Source organism: Pan paniscus, chromosome 2 (genome assembly GCF_029289425.2).
Source record: "Pan paniscus chromosome 2, NHGRI_mPanPan1-v2.0_pri, whole genome shotgun sequence".
Classification (NCBI taxonomy): Eukaryota; Metazoa; Chordata; class Mammalia; order Primates; family Hominidae; genus Pan; species Pan paniscus.
In genome coordinates, this window is record NC_085926.1 from 86,119,034 (window position 1) to 86,130,240 (window position 11,207).

Consider the following 11,207-nt stretch of genomic DNA (forward strand, 5'->3'; position numbering starts at 1 on the left):
TGGAATAGAATATGAGAAATGATGGTACATTTTATTTTTTTTAGTGTTACTTAAGACTATTATCAAAATCTTGCAGAATATAGATTTAAAATATATGGGACTTTAAAATGTTGGTCAAATTTAAAATGTTAGCATGGGACACAGTTTTTGCCTCTCTTGAGAGGTAAACAAATAAATAAGATGTTCATGTGTGCAGAGGTAGCTTTTGCTTTTTTAAAATTCTAGTTTAATATTAATAACTTGCCACTCCTCTGCAACTATGTTAAAATATCTATAGTTTTGAAATTGTTCTAAAATTGACATAGTCCATGGGGTCAGTATAAATTATTCTCCACATAGAACTTGCAAGTAAATATTCAAAATACATGTATCCCAAAATGATTTGCTGAGTGAAGCTACTTATTCTACTAATAGAATGTTCTAAAAGTAAATATCTGTTGTCTCAGATGGCTCCATGAGTAATTTCTGGTATCGTTATACAAATAAGAATTTTATTTCAAAGAAAGCAACCTTAAAAAGGTGGGAATATCCATAAAGGCAGAAGAAATAACTATGTTGTGGTTGAGAAATATAAAAAGTATTCCTGAGCAGTCATTAAGTGGTTAGCAACTGATGAGGAAATTAAAAAAAATTGAAGCCATTATAGAAAAACATGGTTTAATTTCTACATAAGCAGTGCTCAGAGAGAATTTGTCGTATTTAAGTCTGTCTTTTTCTTATTTCTTATATATGTTTCATGTCACCTTGGCTCTACTAATATCTGTGAAATTTAACAATTTAACTTGAAATTAATGAGGACTTTATATTATTATATTCAATTCAGTTGTATGAAGGTTATGTTTAGCATTATTATTCATAATTATTAAAGGTTGTTCAGTTAGATGGTTTTCTTGGAATTTTAATTAATTCTAGATATTAAGTTGATTTGCCATCTTTGATTTAACAGTTATAATAGTCTTTCTTTTGTTTCAGAAAAAATTCTAATGTCTGATAATTTTCCATTTTTTAATAATGACATCAACTATATTATACAATGTACAAGATTGATGACTAAATAAGTTTAATGGTAGTAGCAATAAGAATTTCTCAGAAATAGCTAGGTATGTTTTTGTATGACTGAACTTTATTTAAGCTAAATCTGTAAGTGAGAAGAGTGTGAAGGTCTTTTTTGTAAAAAATTATATAAAAATGGGAAAAGAGACATAATGAAAATGAAGAAAAAGTTAGAAGTGCTTTATAATATGATGTAAAATGAAAGTTATCTAAAGTTCTACTTTGCTTTAATTTGTGATGCTCTGTAAGGTTTTTCACAAACGGCAGTCTAAATAAAATGTAATCATTGCATACTAACACAATATCTGCTATCCTATTAAGTTCTGACTATATAAACAAATCACTTCAATGGGAAAGGAGGGAGATATATTGACTTTTTAAAAAGGTCCATTTGTAACACAAAAATCTAATATTCAATTATTCCTTCTTCTTCAACACATATTTATTGAATATATGCTATATGTATGGTGTTATGCCAGGACCTAAAATTATGACAACTACTGGCATCTAAAATCACTAGCAATCAAATGTATACATTTCTCCCCACCCCCAACAAACAGTTTTTGTGCTTAAAAGTACTAATGTTCTTTGTGGGAAAATATTACATGTGGTCTTCCGGTCTTTTGAAAAAAAAATCCATAGTATTTTGCTTCAGAGGACTATATATATATGTATATATATATAATTCTGTTTCAAAAGACTAAATATCTATCCATCTATGTAATTTCAAACCTACACACACACATTTACACACACGCCATTATAGACTATTATATGAGAAAAATATTTCAAAGTGAAGCTAACAACATTCTTTTACATTGGTTCACATGAATCTTAAGTGGGATTTGGTCTATTGCATTTTTTTTCCTTCCAACTTTTATTTTAGGTTCAGGAGTACATGTAGAAATTTGTTACATTGGTAAACTAAATGTTGCTGGGATTTGGTATACAAATTATTTTGTCTCCCAAGTAGTAAGCATAGTATGTGATAGGTAGTTTTTTGATCCTTACCCTCCTGGACCCTCCCATCCTCAACTAGGTCCCAGTATCTGTTGTTCCCATCCTTGTGTCCATGTGTCCTCAATATTTAGCTCTGACTTATAAGTGAGAATGTGCAATATTTGGTTTTCTGTTCCACATTAATTTGCTTAGAATAATGGCCTGCAGCTGCATCTTTGCTGCTGCAAAGGACATTATCTCATTCTTTTTAATGGCTGCGTAGTATTTCTAATGCATATGTACCACATTTTCTTCATCCAGTCCACCACTGATGGACATCTAGGTTGATTCCATGTCTTTGATATTGTGAATAGTGCTGCAATGAACATATGTGTGCCTGTGTCTTTATGGTAGAACAATTTATATTCTTTTGGGTATATACTCAGTGATGGGATTGCTGGATGAAACAGTAGTTCTGTTTTAATTTCTCTGATAAATCCCCAGGCTTCTTTTCACAGTGACTGAACTAATTTATATTCCCACCAGCAGTATGCAAGCATTCCATTTCTCTGCAAACTTGCCTGCATCTGTTATTTTTGACTTTTTAATAACAGTCATTCTCACTGGTGTGAGAAGGTATTTCATTGCAGTTTTGATTTGTGTTTCTCTAATGATTAGTGATGTTGAGCATTTTTTCATATGCTTGTTAGCCACACGCATGTCTGCTTTTGAGAATTATCTGTTAATGTCCTTTGTCACTGAACTAAAATCAGTGGTTTACTCTTTCTGGTAAATTCACTTTTTTTCAGGTTTCTTAACATGTTTTTGTAAACTTTACACCATGGATGCTTAAAGTGCTCAGATAATTTATTTTTCCCTTAAACACTCAACCAACCTCCAAGAAGACACACATGCGTACACACACAAAAAGATATGAACAAAAACCAATCCCTCTTTTTTAACTTAAAGTTTGAAAGATAACATTTTTAAAGAAATCACACAAAAATATTTTTTTTAAAGTTTTTTTGTAAGCTGGGAAGTTCATATTATCTATTTTAAAAGAAAAAAATAGTAGCATTGAATTTTAATGTTAGCCTAACGCCCATTTTTCCTTCTATCCTCATCAAACATCTGAGGACTGCCTAAGTCACCAGACTCACCTGCATCATTAATATTCTAGTTCATAACTGAAAGTGTGGAGGATTCATTTAGTATGTAAACAATGTTATCAATTTTACACTGTATTCTTTCAAATTATGTGATGTTGTTTCTTTGTGAATTGCCTTTTAAATTAAAACTTTTAGATGCGATTATATTTGAAAATCATTTATTTATAAGTTTGTGAAAGATGGTTCAAAATCATGATTAAAAAGGATTCATAATAAGAATATATTGCCTAAGAAAAGCTGAGACCTAAACAGAAAGAATATTTTCAACTTGCAGCATTTCTTTTTGGTTTACTTATTTCATTCCTTTATCTTATTCAATAATTTGAAATCAACTAAATGTATTTGATTTTATTAGGTTTAAATTGTATTTCTTCAAATTTCATAAACTATAGCATTTATCTCCATATTTTTAATAAATGATCACAAATAAATCACTGTTAATATATCTCCATTTACACTTTTACAACTCCTGCTATTGCTGGATTTTTCATCCTATGATATGTTAAACCAATTTAAAATACATTTAAAGAATCACAGCTGTATCTATATTAAAAATCACGATGAAATGGAATGAAAGAAACTACACTGGATTGTCAGTGTCATAACCTTGAGAATTTGCACAACTCTTCAGCTTATGTTTAAAATGTATCCCTATTTGGAGGAAGAAGAACTTCAACTGCATGGAATAAAAACAGGCAATTAGTATCTTATTACAAATAAGCATGTTAAAACACAGAGAAATGAACCAACTTGGGCAGCTATGGGAAAGAGCTGGATTGAGCCCTGGATACATCTTTGGATATGAGTTTCAGTTATTTTGTTTACAAGATGTTTGACCTTCGACAGTGCACCAAATTGAGCATCAGTGTTTTCATCAGAAAAACATGAAGCACAGGTTTGACTTGAGAGTTATATAATATCTAAAGTTGTGAAAACATAAGCAATACTCAATAAATGACAGAATTATTTTTTCAGTTCATTTTAGTAAAACAAACATGTTTACCAGTAGTTGTATCATACCATTAATGAAATGGTAGATTTTCCCCTATAATTACAGTTTTAATCTGGCAAAATTCTTTGGTGTTAATGCACTAATTACTTTTTCATTTCAATTATATTTTTATTGATTGTATGAAACAAACATTAGATGAAAATTATACTAGAGCATACGGTACCATTTATATCTATCTATCTATCTATCTATCTATCTATCTATCTATCTATCTTTCATCTATCATTCATCTACCATCTGTCTGTCCTTTGAAGTATAACAGTTCATATACTTTTCATGAAGTTTAAAGTATTCTTAATCTATATCATTTTAATTGTTTCAGCTTTTGGAAATTGCGTAATTTTTTACAGTGGCCTAACCAACCTTAAAATTCAGATTATATATATACATATGTGTATATATATGACACACATAATATATTATACATATTATATATGATCTATCTTATACATAATACAATGCTCTGTATTATGTTATATATGATATATGCTTTATATTACATATGATGTATACAATTATTCCGATTATATATTATATATCATGTGTACATATATGTGCACATATGTACACATATATTATGTATGCACATATATTATACATGCTACTTTTTTAGGTCATTGTGATTTTTTAATTAATATAGTCATTTATAAAATAATTCCAAGTGACTTTGATATGATTTCTAGTATTAATATAAGCATTATTTTACCATGGCATGTTTAATTTAATAACATTCTCATTTTTATCATATAATTTTAATTTCATAAAAAACCATGTCATAATCTAGTAATCTTTAGTAGATCCTCATTTTATAGATGATGTTAACTTATTTCAAATTCAGGAGACATATGAAACATAGTTATATATTTAAGTGGTTATGTTTATTTATCATAATTTTTAAATAAGAATTTATAACTGAACTTTTATACTTAGGACAGAAAATTTTCTAAGCTAACAATTGATATTTGTTTTTACTTGCACAGGACAGTAAATGCACTAAATGTAGAGATGATCTGATAGATATGGAAAGATGTAAACCAGTATACACTGTCCTATTACTAAGAGTGGATTCAAATACACCATACATTTCAATATACCAGATAGGGAAAGAAATCCAAAAAATGGTGATTAAAGTGTTTACACAATCCATGTAAAACTTCAAATGAATTGTTGATTCAAATATAGATTTAGTTTTACATCAGTCTTTGAAATGGTAGAATTATAATTTTGTACTAACAAAAACTACATTATTTGTCTGGTAATCTCAACAAATTTAATTGTAATGAGATTCGTTGCAACAGAACCTTAGTTCAAAATGGTACGGCACACAGGAAAAAAAAGGATTTTTTTAAACTGAAGAAATCAAACTGTCAAAATATCTAGAACTAGAGTTATATTGACAAAACTCACAACATTTTAAGATGTGTACTCAATTCTTAACAATTTAATTGTGCATTAGTTGCCTTGGTCTGTTTGGGGTGCTATAATGAAATTTAACTCAGTGACTTACACATAACAAATATTTACTTCTCAAAGTTCTGGAGGCTGGGAAAGCCAAGATCAAGTCATGGGTACATTAGTTGCCTGTTAAGGGCCCATTACTCATAGATGATGACTTCTATCTGTCTTTCCATATGTCCTCACATTGTGCAAGGGGCAGAGCAGCTCTCTGGAGCCTCTTTTATACAGGTACATATCACGTTCATGAGGGCTTCACCTCATGATTTAATCACTTCCCCAGGCCCCAGCTCTTAATATCATCACCTTGAGGGTTAGGAATTCAACATGTGAATTTTCAGGAGGACATTTGTGTCCTCAGGAGGACATATGGTCCAACAGACCACAGCACTACTGTTGTGACATATGTTTAAAAAGGTAACATTAACTAAAATACTTAAAATGATTCTCAAAGAATAGAATGATTTTTAGGATATGTCTGGAATGACTATAAATCCAGTCTAGAAATTATAGACCCATGATTTTTAGCCCATATAATGCCATCGTATTTTTAAATCATGTGCATCAGAAAACTTAATTCTTTAAATGTAGATGAACTTAGGGATCTGTTTGTATCACTATAATCCTAAAACATTGCTTTCTGAAAGATCTTAATAAATAACTACTTTTTCACTCTAAAAGCATTTGAAACCATCTTAGTGACTTGTAAAAAAAATCATATACACAAAGTTGAGCTATATAAATTGAAAATAAAACAAAGTTAAGTACACACTTTGGGCCATTGTTGAAAGGTTGGGATGAATTGTCAAACTCATATTTAATGTGGACATTTTTAATGAACTACAGTTGCCTAAAATGTGGACTACGAAAGAGTTTCATTTATATTCAGGTTCTCTTATCTCAATTGTTTCATTTTTCTGACTTCAAAATAAAATAAGCTAGAGCAAACACCACATGACATATGTGCACTTCAAACTACTGTCTGAATCATTTATTTAATTAAACCAGGTTAAGAATCAATAATGTTCTATCCTACCCTTCCATTCTCTGCATCCTTTATATCAAAAGAAATCAAGTCTATCTTTACTTAATTTTTATTTGGTTTCATTACTGTGTCTCTCTTTTCCTTCTTGGTTTAAATGCTTTAAAAACAGAATACAAAGAAATAAAGAAACATCAGAATAAAAGAAAAAGCATTCCAGTACTGAGGAAAAAAAAATGAATGGAATAAAATCATTATAGCTCTCAGTTAATCACCATAAATGTACTCAAATAGAACATTTGGAATAGTAGAATATATCATCTTGACACAGTTAAATCCCAAAGTGTGCAAATCAAGAAGTTGTTTATGAGCTTTTATTATGAGTGTTTAGCTATTAAAAATCTTTTTTGTTTTATTGGTGGTAATAAAACACAATTTGCACAATGTTGTGAGCTTTTAAAAATTAAGTGTCAATATGTTGGGGTTTCTTTTCTTGACAAAAATTAAGTAATTATTCAATATCCAGATGGTCCATATAGAGAAACCTGCTTATCTACAAAAAGACTGATTTCTATGTTTAGGGTACAAGAATAGTTTAATTTTCACTAGTCTTTTAAAAAACATTCATGATTATGTTTAGTTAATTAAGTTTTAAAATTAAATCTCTAAAATAGTTCCTAGTGAAAACAAGGTAGAAATGCTTAAGGAACAAGCACCGTATATGTTCTATAGGTGGAGGTACTTTCAACCTTGCTGTGAGTATCACATCGTACATGCTTTTGGAGTGGCTGCAGGCAGGATGTGGATAGGAATACTGGCTTGGGGGTCCAGGATTTTTAGTTAGCCATGGACCTAAATATTTGAATAGTTGCAATGTATCAAGTAGTGTTATTTCAGGTTAGCATCGAACGCTAAAGTTTTTATTTATATTATAATAGACATTATTTGGTCTATTAGAATCAACATATATAACATATCATTGGTTATATATAAACATTTCCAAAATTAAATTGAGCATTTCCATCTGACTTGAATGAAGTTGAACTCTGACACAATTTGAAAATCTTTAAGTATTTACTGACTTGTTTGCTGCATTTGGAAAATATCTGAGAAAACCTTGTATTATATTTTCTTTCCACTATTACCTATTAAAGGAAGCAGAACATTTATGCTCTCTTCTATTTTCTAGGGGCACTCTTGTGACTTGCGTAATTTAAAACATCAAACATTTTTTAAAGTTTCATTTTAAACTTATTTATTTCTTCGGCTTCCATCAATTTAAACAGAAATCTTCATTCTATTAGCTTTCATTTCTTTTAAATAAACAGGTCTATTTATATAGCAATGAAAATATATTTTCACTGCTCTACATTTAGAAGTGTCTTAATTGATTTTATAGTAGTAACCCAAGATTTAATATAATCTAACAGTATATATGTTTTCTGAAAAACAATCCCTAAGAAAGAAAAAAAGTTCCCCAGTATAAACCATTAAAAAATTCATTTTTATATAATATACATGTTAAAATAAATAAAATTGTTATAATAAATTATAATTATTATAATTAAATATTATAATAAAATAATATTATAATAAAACATGTTTGTATGTATATAATTTATAATATAAATAATTTATATTTATATAATTTATAATATAAATAATTTATATTTATATAATAAAATAATATAATAAAAATAATGTATATAAATAATTAAATATTATAATTGTTATAATTTCAGAAAGTATGTTTCCTATGAAATATTGAGGCTAAAGTGAGTTATTGTTATCAATCTGTTCTATATTTAAGAAGCATGTTCTACATATAAAAGTAAATGTATTTCTAGAACACCTCTAAATTAAAAAAAAATCATTAATAAACTGGCTGTATCTTTCTTACTAACCAGTGAATTAAATTTACAAGCTGTGCCTTTGAAGCTGAAAAGATTGCAGGCACTGCCCTTGCTTCTTTGACACTCCACATGAAACACAGTTAATAACCTCCTGTATAAGCTTGGTGAAACACCGAATTGATACTAATTATACCAACTTTGGGATAGAAGATGACCTTGACTTCAGCTGGAACTTTCTGCCAGGACAATAAATAAGAGCAAATGCCACAAAGCGTGACTTCTGAGAAGGGTCTAATACAATCTATTAACTTTGGGGAGTTCATGGAATTCCAATAAGTGTTCAGATAATTGTAATATTTTAAAACATCTCTTGCTTCAATAATACAGTAGTTTCTTATTTCTCTAGACTTCAAATAATCCCCCATTAGTTTTCTATACTCATTTAAATTAAGCTATGGCCAGAAAATTAAAAGCTACTTGATGGAAAGTGTGTATAAGGTAACTACAAGACAAGGAAGCAGATTTTTCTGAATACCTTCTGAAATATGTACATAGCATTTATACAGTTTTAGTATCAGAACTGCTTTTAGCGAAGCTATGACAACACTGTTTCTTAAATAAGGAAATATCTCTATTAAATGATTGAGAAAAACGACTAAGAAAAAGCATTTGCCCCAGTGAGTCCACAGGTTTAAACTATTGGAAAAAACCTGTCAAGATCAATAATGTGTAGCTGTGTCACAGTTAAAATTTTGATTTTAACAGAGTTAAAAAAGAAAGGGTCAATAAAGTTACTATAAATGCTAACAGGTAAGAACAGAAATTAAACTCTCTTCACCAATATTGTTTAAAGAATTACGTTTGTGTCCAGAGAATTCTGTTCAAATGGTTCAGTTATAATAAATGAAAATACCTAGTTTAGGTCCACTTATTTTTCATCTTAGAAAAAAGAGATGGACTCAAATATGCCCAGAGCTGTTTTGTTACTGACTGGTAAGCAAAGAAGGCTGAACAATGAGTGTTTACATGGGCAAAAGAGAAAGCAACTGTGAACTAACATGAAATTACATCAGAGTCATTGAGAAGCATGTGTTTTCAAAAACATTTAAACCAATTTTGATATTTAAAAAGCGGGTTCTATAATAAAGAAGGACAATGGTATTCCAGGGTAGCCTGGTTTACACTGGGTAAAGTACAATGCTCTTAGTGCAACTTTTTTCTCTTAAAGTCATCTTTTAAAAATATTAATTATAAGCCCCATTCCTCCACTCTGCTACTCTGGATGTCAGCAGGAAACTAATGGCCATCTCAAAGGGGTGGAGCCAAAGTGTGTAAAATAAGGAGACTTTTTAACAGAAGGACAGGCAGTTTTTGGAAACTAATAAAGTAGGCAAAGCACAAGAGAACTGTTGGCTACAGTAAGATGCTATTAGCAGCACTAGGCCAAAAGAGCCAAAGGAAGTGAGTGAAGTTATCCTAACCAAAGAAAAACTGGAGCCATTTTTGGGTACCACTTAAAAGGAGCAGCAGTCAAGCAAGGACACAGCCAGTATCAGAACCTCAAGAAAACGAGGACACTGGGGGACAGGGGACCAAAATTCAGACCACTTTTTTCTCTTGCCTTTCAATAGGATATTCTGTTAATTGAATTCATCTGAAAATCAAGGTCATTGCAGAGAAGTCAGCCTTCTAGAGCACAGAACAGGGCAAAACAGGACGAAAGATGGATTTGGAGACCAAATGGAGAAGGAAGAACAGAGACACGTGTGCTCCAAATATGACACCCAACTTCTTCACTCAGAGCAGTTACATGTCAGATTATATTTTAGTTTTTCATTTATCTTATGGGCATACATACTAGAAGTCTATAATAGAAAACTAGTGGCCGGGCACAGTGGCTCACGCCTTTAATCCCAGCACTTCTGGAGGCTGAGGCAGGCGATCACCTGAGGTCAGGATTTCAAGACCAGCCTGCCCAACATGGTGAAACCCCGTGTCTACTAAAAATACAAAAAATTAGCTGGGCATGGTGGTGGACGCCTGTAATCCCAGCTACTCGGGAGGCTGAGGCAGGAGAATCTCTTGACCCGGGAGGCGGAGGTTACCGTGAGCTGAGATCGCACCACTGCTCTCCAGCCTGGGCGACAAGAGAGAAACTCCATGTCCAAAAAAAAAAAAAAAAAAAAAGAAAGAAAACTAATAATGGAGTTAGAAATGGTGGTAAATGGAAACACTTAAAAACACTTAACAATTCACTTTAATACAGGTGGTCTCCAACTTAGATAGTTTCATTTAAGATTTTTTTGCCTTCACGATGGCGCAAAAGTGATACACGTCAGTAGAATCCGTACTTTGAGTACCAATACAACCATTTTGTTTTTGACTTTCAGTCAGTATTCAATAAATTGCATGAGATATTCAATACTTTATTATAAGATAAGCTTTGGGTTAGATCATTTTGCCTAACTGTAGGCTAATGAAACTGTTCTGAAAATGTTTCAGGTAGGCTAGCCTAAACTGTAATGTTCAGTAGGTTAGGTGTATTAAATACATTTTTGACATATTTTTAACTTACAATGGGATTATCTGGACATAACACGCGCATCTGCATGTGATTGCCTATTGCAGGCTGCGTTGGGAAAAGACAGACTCTAGAGGATAGAGGACGCATTATGGAACTTGATAAGGCTGCTTTGTTAGTAGATACTAACCTTATAATTTCTAAAATTAAATATGTTTATGCA

The 11,207-nt window shown here is 30.9% G+C and overlaps 1 protein-coding gene across 4 annotated transcripts in view; it reads left to right on the plus strand.

Annotated features, from left to right (window-relative positions):
- Window positions 1–11,207, plus strand: part of CADM2 (cell adhesion molecule 2) — a 1,116,707-nt gene that overhangs the window by 1,022,154 nt on the left and 83,346 nt on the right. The gene's annotated exons all lie outside the window — the stretch shown is intronic.